Source organism: Cibotium barometz, chromosome 51 (genome assembly GCF_041138505.1).
Source record: "Cibotium barometz isolate CiBa-2024 chromosome 51, ASM4113850v1, whole genome shotgun sequence".
Classification (NCBI taxonomy): Eukaryota; Viridiplantae; Streptophyta; class Polypodiopsida; order Cyatheales; family Cibotiaceae; genus Cibotium; species Cibotium barometz.
In genome coordinates, this window is record NC_141096.1 from 11,278,733 (window position 1) to 11,286,287 (window position 7,555).

The following is a 7,555-nucleotide window of genomic DNA, read 5'->3' on the forward strand; positions in this document are numbered from 1 at the left end:
TGTATCTGGTAAACAAACCATGCTCCACAGGAAGAATCACACGATGGCTATTGATTCTTCTAGAGTTTGATTTCACTGTTGTTGTGAGACCTGGCAAAAAACATGTCATGGCTGATCATTTGTCTCGCATACCTAATGGTGAGGCTCCTACGGGGGTTGATGATGACTTACCGGACACTTCCCTGTTCATGGTGGAGACAATGCCTGAATGGAGTGAGAAGATTGTTAACTTTTTGGTTAATGGCTTTCCACCCAAGGAGCTTCGTAAAGATCTAGCTCGAAAGCTAATCAAAGAATGCGAACCCTATTGCCTGATAGCCGGGACTCTTTATAAAAGAGGAAAGGATGATGTTCTTAGGCATTGTGCCCGAGAGGATGAGTATCTATACATTTTGCAAGAGGCACATATGGGCGTAGCCGGTGGTCACTTCTCAGGAGACTTAACTGCGCGAAAGATCTTACAATCAGGGTATTGGTGGCCCACTATGTTCCAAGATGCATCACTCTTTGTGAAGGGTTGCGATGAATGCCAACGATATAAGAAACCCCAGAGGAAAGATCAGATGCCCCTACATCCAATCAAAGTAAACCAACCATTTGAAAAGTGGGGTTTAGACTTTGTAGGTCCAATTAGCCCAGCGGCCCGAAACACACAATCTCGCTATATTATTGTGGCCACTGACTATATGACCAAATGGGCTGAAGCGAAAGCGACACGTAAGGCAGATGCGAGGACAACAGCCAAGTTCCTCTTTGAAAATATAATCACACGATTCGGTTGTCCTTTTGAACTTGTGAGCGACAATGGTACGCATTTTATAAATGAAGTGATTAAGGAGCTCACAACAAATTTCATGATATCCCATCATAAATCTACTCCTTACTATCCGCAAGCGAATGGCCAAGCCGAGAGTACAAACAAGACATTAATCTCTGTTTTGACAAAGACAGTTGAAGCTCATCGCACGGATTGGGATCTAAAGCTCACGACAGCTTTATGGGCCTATCGTACTGTGTACAAAGTGGCTATTAATTGCACACCATTCAAAATGGTATATGGCCAAGAAGCAGTCATGCCGTGGGAATTTGTCATTCTTAGTCTTCGTGTTGCTACTCAAGAGGGTTGGGATGGTAATCCCTTAGTAGAACGTCTATATATCCTTGAGCGGCTAAACGAAGAAAGACAATTGGCTGTATACAATGCCCTTGTGGAGAAGGATAGAAGGAAAAAATGGTTTGATCGCCATCTAAAGGACAAGGACATCAAGGTTGGGGATAAAGTCCTGATGTATGGAGTGCGAAACGAAAAGAAGAAGCTCAAATATGCTGGTAAGGGACCGTATAGAGTATGTGAAATTACACCGCAAGGTACCATCAGAGTGGAGACTCTCGACGGAGTTGAAACCATTGGATTCCTTAATGGGAGATGGGAGTAAATTCAAAAGATACTATGACCCCCTGAGCCAGGAGGAGTTACACGCAATCCATCAAAAGAAGGCAGCTAAAGAACAGGCTGAGCTTAAAAGGATACAAGCAAGAGTCGAAGCCAAAGAACGTCAACAGCGTGCTAGGAGACAACCAGAAGCCAACTTGGGAATTACGCAAGTATTTTTCGAGGAAGCAGAGGAGGATGCACTGGAATCTGACCCACCTCTAAGATACCCAATTGAGTTACAGAGTCCTTACGGGGAGGTGCTGTATAATGCATTATTGGATACAGGAGCTCAACACAATTTGCTATCATATGGTGTGTGGTGTCAACTGGGAAAACCACCTTTATCCAAGAGCTCTATCCAAGTTCAAGGAATCAACAAGAAGAAAACCCCTGTCTCAGGAATTCTACACACTCCGGTTGCTTATGACAAGGGAACCATAATTCAAAGCTTTTTGGTTATGCCTGCTGGTACCATGGAAGGGACTGTAAACTTAGGGCGCAAATGGATGATGGCCACCAAATGCAATATCGATTGGGCAACCAGACGAGTCACGACGCAAGAACCAACACTAGGTCTGACCGCTCAAAATCTCGCTCCTAAGCCATCGACTCTGGACAAAATGATGGATAACGAAAAATCACCAAGTCCAGTGGAAAAACCATCTTTGATTGTTTGCCACCCCTCTAATGCTTCAACGCCAAGACTGGAAACAGGCAAGGTGGTCTCTAAAGCTTCGCTTACTATGCCAAAGAGTACATACAAATGGGTTCCCAAAGCTTCGTTAACAGCTACTTCCCCTGCTCAATCTCGTTCAGCCACCAAGAAGCCTCGCAAAAGGAAAGCAGTTACCAACCTGAGAAAGGGCAATGTAACATCGCGATGGATCCCTAAAAAATTATTAGTAGCCCAAGGGTACTACGAGGGAAATGACCAGATTTGGGTCCCTAAACATAAGTTGAAACCCTCTACATCACCTGTAAAACCTTGCAAACCAATTGTTGCCACCCCAATGACAATTCAAGACCGTGGTAAGGGAAAGGTAATAGAGTGCTCTGCACCACTTCTTCCAGAGTTAGTTTGGATTCCCAAACGATATCGATCATTACCACCTAGCTCAGGAAGGGGGGAGCCACATGAAGCTTCTAGCTCCTCATGCCAGGCACACGCTGATATAGAAGTTTCTACATGCTCTACACCTACTCTTGCCAACACCCAACAAAAAACCGATGAGTCTACGTCTCCCCTTATAATAGTATCGTCGGAAACCATTTCCTCCATTCGTCAATGGGAGCGTACACTACCATCTCTGCAATTGGATGTGGCCACAAGGGTCATAAAAAGCTATCTGCCCACATCACAACCTATGACCCGCTGGACAAATTGGTTCCAAGAGGCTGCAACATCATTGCAAATAATATGATCTACCCAAGGAAAGGGGGAGCATGTACTCACGCTCGACATTCTAATGCTTCCTCCTTATAACCTTCTCCCCTGACCATGTAATTGCAAAATTCAAGGGGATGTATATATATAGTTTCATACATTTAAAAAAAGAAAAATAAAAAGTAGTAAAAAGAGCAAGAGCACAAAAACAAGAGAAATATCCGTATACAATCAAGAACTAGATTGACCTGTCATAAACCTACTGATGTTATATCTGTGTTTGCAGATATGGCAGATGCCCGATCATCATACACTTCATCCACTCCTACCTTTGGTGAGAGGTATCATCTGTACCTTTCTCAGATATTCCACATGTGCTATCCTGTAATTGAAACTGAATGGGATCATATAGATGTACTAGGCAGAGAGGAAAATATTGAGGAATTAGAATGGCTAATTCGCCTATTGACCATGACTGATCCCTACTCCATAGAGGACATATCCCCGATAGCCCAATGCTTTCCTTTTCCACAAGATGACTATCCTCGCATGGTTACATTTTTGATGAGTTTATGTGGATGGGAAAATGAAAATGAAATATCTGACAATGATGAATGGACGGATGAAACTCATGGCACTACTGAGGTTGACTTTATTTGTTTGGATGATGCGGATAGAGGCTTAGCCTTAGGGCTAGAGCCAGGACTCTACAACATCCTCTTACCGTATCCTCAGTAGTAGTGTGGTGACTGGTAGGTAGGTTAGCGTTTTCAAGTTTTTTCTAGTTCAGATTCCTTAAACAAGTCTTGAAATTTTCACACTGATGTGCCTCTCGAGGTATAGTGCTTGTTAGTTGATTGTACAGGTTAAAAAGTTTGAGGTGGGTTTGCTTCCAAGTCCAGAGACTGCCGCAACGATCATCAAAATATATCTACATCAAATTGCAAGCTGTCTCGTCAAATCAAGGAGATCTCCAATTACAGGTGTAATTCTTCCATACCCACTCTCTTTCGTTTTTACTGTTCAATCAATTGCATAAACTATAATGCATGACCACATGGAAATTGTCAGTGTACTACTTAGTTTTTGAAGTTGCTTGCATGCTAGTGTAAATCATTAATGAGCTTAACTTTATTGGAAATATTCCTAGGTAGCATGACGTCTTTAGTTAACCTTGGAATACGATTGTCTTAGGTCTAGGGTAAAACCATCTTAATGTTTGACACCTGGCCATGTATGTGTTGACCTCTAGGACATAGCTATTGCCCCTTTGTCGAAAGGATGCAAGACAAATTATAGTTCAGGAGCGAAGATCAAAAGAAATAGATTATAAAAAAAAAAGCCTACAATAAATGGCAATACAAGTCTATGATGTGCTTTAATGTTGGCCTATCGCCTTATTGATACTTGGTAGGCGAGGAGTATTCTACTCCAAACCGATGCCTTGGTTGGTAGGGGGTAGCCTTGCCTAAAGTAAGCTAATAGATTCCTGGATAATGCCTTGTTTTAAACATGGTACCAAGATCGATGTTAGTTTTGCCTTAGGAAGGTCGCCATTGTGTGTAAAAATTATCACGTGCATTAAATTAAAAAAAAAAGAAGGCAAAAAGCTCCTGTAACTCTGATGTTTCTTGTGTCCCAAGGCTTGTGGTATTAACTTGTTCTTAGAGTAGACACAGTGTGGTCATCTGTTTATTTATTAAGCTTGGTTATTTTTCTTGACTTAGGCCAGTTATAAACCTTGATTAACCTTTGACACCTTGCTTACTCTTGATTTACTTTCAATAATTTTAAACTCCTGTTAATTTGCTACACTAGCTCATTCATGTGACCCTTAAACTAAGTTCTCATAGCAACATCCATTGTAGTCTAACATGCTTGAATTTATACACTTTATATCTTTTGAATTCCAGCATACTTTCACTCTACTTCCCTGTTTTGCAGACGGTCAACAACAGCCCTCTTGAGCTTACCATACCATAGCTTCCGAGGACGGAATCTACATCAGGAAGGGGGGCATGTTAACCCATGACGGACATTGAGACGTACTATGTTTTACGTCATTTATTTAAATATTCTGAGTCATGGGCCGGCGGGCTTGTCGGCACCATATGTTAAGGATGAAGGGATTGGGTGATCGTCGATAAGAGGCGCACCTTGAATATTAGTAGGATAAGGGTTAGGATCGGCCGGCCATGTATGGGCGCCCAAGTGTGAACGGCCAAGTCACCTATAAGAGTCAAATGTAACCCTAAAATCCTCATTCTCATGTGTTGTGAATACAAGAGTGCTCTTGCCTTATCTCTTTGGTTTCCTTCTCCTGCGTGTGTGTGTGTGTGTGTGTGAGAGAGAGAGAGAGAGAGAGAGAGAGAGAGTGAGAGAGCGATCGAGCACTGTGTAGCGGCACGGCGGCGGAGAGGCGGTAGAGCGGCGACGGCGGCTCCTCCTTCACGGCTGCGACGCGGGAATCCTTCAAGGCGGCGGTTGAGCGGTGAGTGACACACCCTTTGGCATTCTGTTTGAGCTTGCTTTCCTTGTTGTATGCTTGCAGCCATTCGTGGCTTGCATACGGTGTCTGGCAAGTCCCCAGCTACGACCTGTGCGGCAAAAGCGCACATATCATTAAACGTTGAATTGTATAACTTAATGTATTGTGTTTTTATGGTGGGTGATAGTAGATGCTCTCTCTTGCTTTATTAGAAAACCTTAAATGTATATGGCCTCTCTTGTGGTGTTGTTTAATGTCTCTTAGATATAGATGCCCTCTCTTGCTTTATTATAAAACCTTGGGAGCTACATTAAGGTACCAGATCACATCACCTTATATAAGGTACATTGAGGTACCAGATCGCAACACCCTATCAAGGACAATTATATATAGCCTTGGTAGGTACATAAGGTACTAGATCACATCACCTTATATAAGGTACACTAAGGTACATTGAGGTACCGGACCACAACACCCTATCAAGGACAATTATATAAGGTACACTAAGGTATATTGAGGTACCAGATCACAACACCCTGTTAAGGATAATTATATGAGATATACTAAGGTATATTGAGGTCCCAGATCACAACACCTTATCAAGGACAATTAGATAAGGCACACTATGGTACATTGAGGTACCAAATCACAACAACCTATCAAGGACAATTATATAAGGTACATTGAGGTACCAAATCACAACACCCTATTAATAAGCTTGGTAAAGATAACATTTTAAGATGAATTCATAAATATTTAAAAAAAAGCACACTTTTTATCGAGGAAGATGAATTTATAAATATTTTAGAAAAAACTCATTTGAATATCAAGAGGAGGACACCTTGAACACTCAAGTATCAAGAGGAGGATATGTCAATTGGCATGGTTCACACGGGAGTTCCCATCAAATACTAAAAGAACATGTCCCCAATAAACACATGGCTAGACAGCTTGTAACATTAGAGGCAATGATATGAGTTATCCGGACATGTGTTTATTGGGAGACATGTTCTTTTAGTATTGACGAGAATGCCCGTGTGAACCGTGCCAATTGGTACATATATTATTTTTGTTACAATGTGAATGATCAGTGGTGTGGATGGATTTCCATGCATGGGTTATGCAGACATTTTGGTACTTGGTTTGTATTCTATTTGTGTTGTGCCTATTTCTCATAAACTCATTAGGATTGATTGATGTGACTTCAATTAATTGTTTAACTGACATAGTTTTTACGTTTGTGAGTTTTAGGATATGATTTTTGCAATGGTACTGATAGAGGGGTCGCACAATGTGAGGGTATACCGATTGAGGTGTCATGTATGGATGGTAGATTAAGCGGTGGTGTAAAGACTATAATTTCAATATTTAATATAATATTTTATGGCCGTGTGCTTGCATTTAAATATTTAATTTGTGCACTATTAGTAGTGATGTGTGTATTATAACTAGACCCTTTGTGCACTATTAGTAGTGATGTGTGTATATTATAACTAGACCCTTTGTACATAATTAGTAGTGATGTGTGTATATTATAACTAGGCCCTTTGTACATAATTGTTGGTGGGCAAAGTTTTTTATTGCGTTGATACCTTAGACTTTGGACAAAGAATACTTTTTGTAAAATAAAATCCCAATTTCAAAAAGCTACTCTATTATTAGTTCCAAGTGCTATTTTTGATAATATGATTTAAATACTGCGTGTGGAAGAAGGGGCCACACATGTCGGAGAGGGAGATTGCACCCAATGAGTTTGTCTTTGTGCTCTTGAATAATTTATCTTATTCTATGGTTTGTGGTGAGATTCGTTGAAGTTTAATTCATATGTTTTTGCTATTTGTGAGAAGTACGTAATACTTGGATTAAAGTTCTTATTACAAAAAATTTATCAAATAGAACGTGCAAAAAATTACATCTAAAGTCTATGTAAAAATACAAAAGAGGATAAAACTTTCATTGAAATGCTTCCTAATACTTAATGTAATGCAAATGATACATTCTAAGCCTACATTAACCTATGTAAATGCTAAATGAACCATTTAAATCAATCTAAACACATTAAAAATAACAAATTAAGCTAAAACTCATTTTCCAAAACCAAAAAGAGAGTAAAAAACAACAAAACCACTACAAATCTTCATTCAACTAACTCTTTTTTTGTTACTAGAGAGTATGGGAATGCATAGATTTAGAAAACAAGCAAGAAAAAAAGAGAAAGGATTTCTCCCCAACCAGTGGTGCCAAAAAT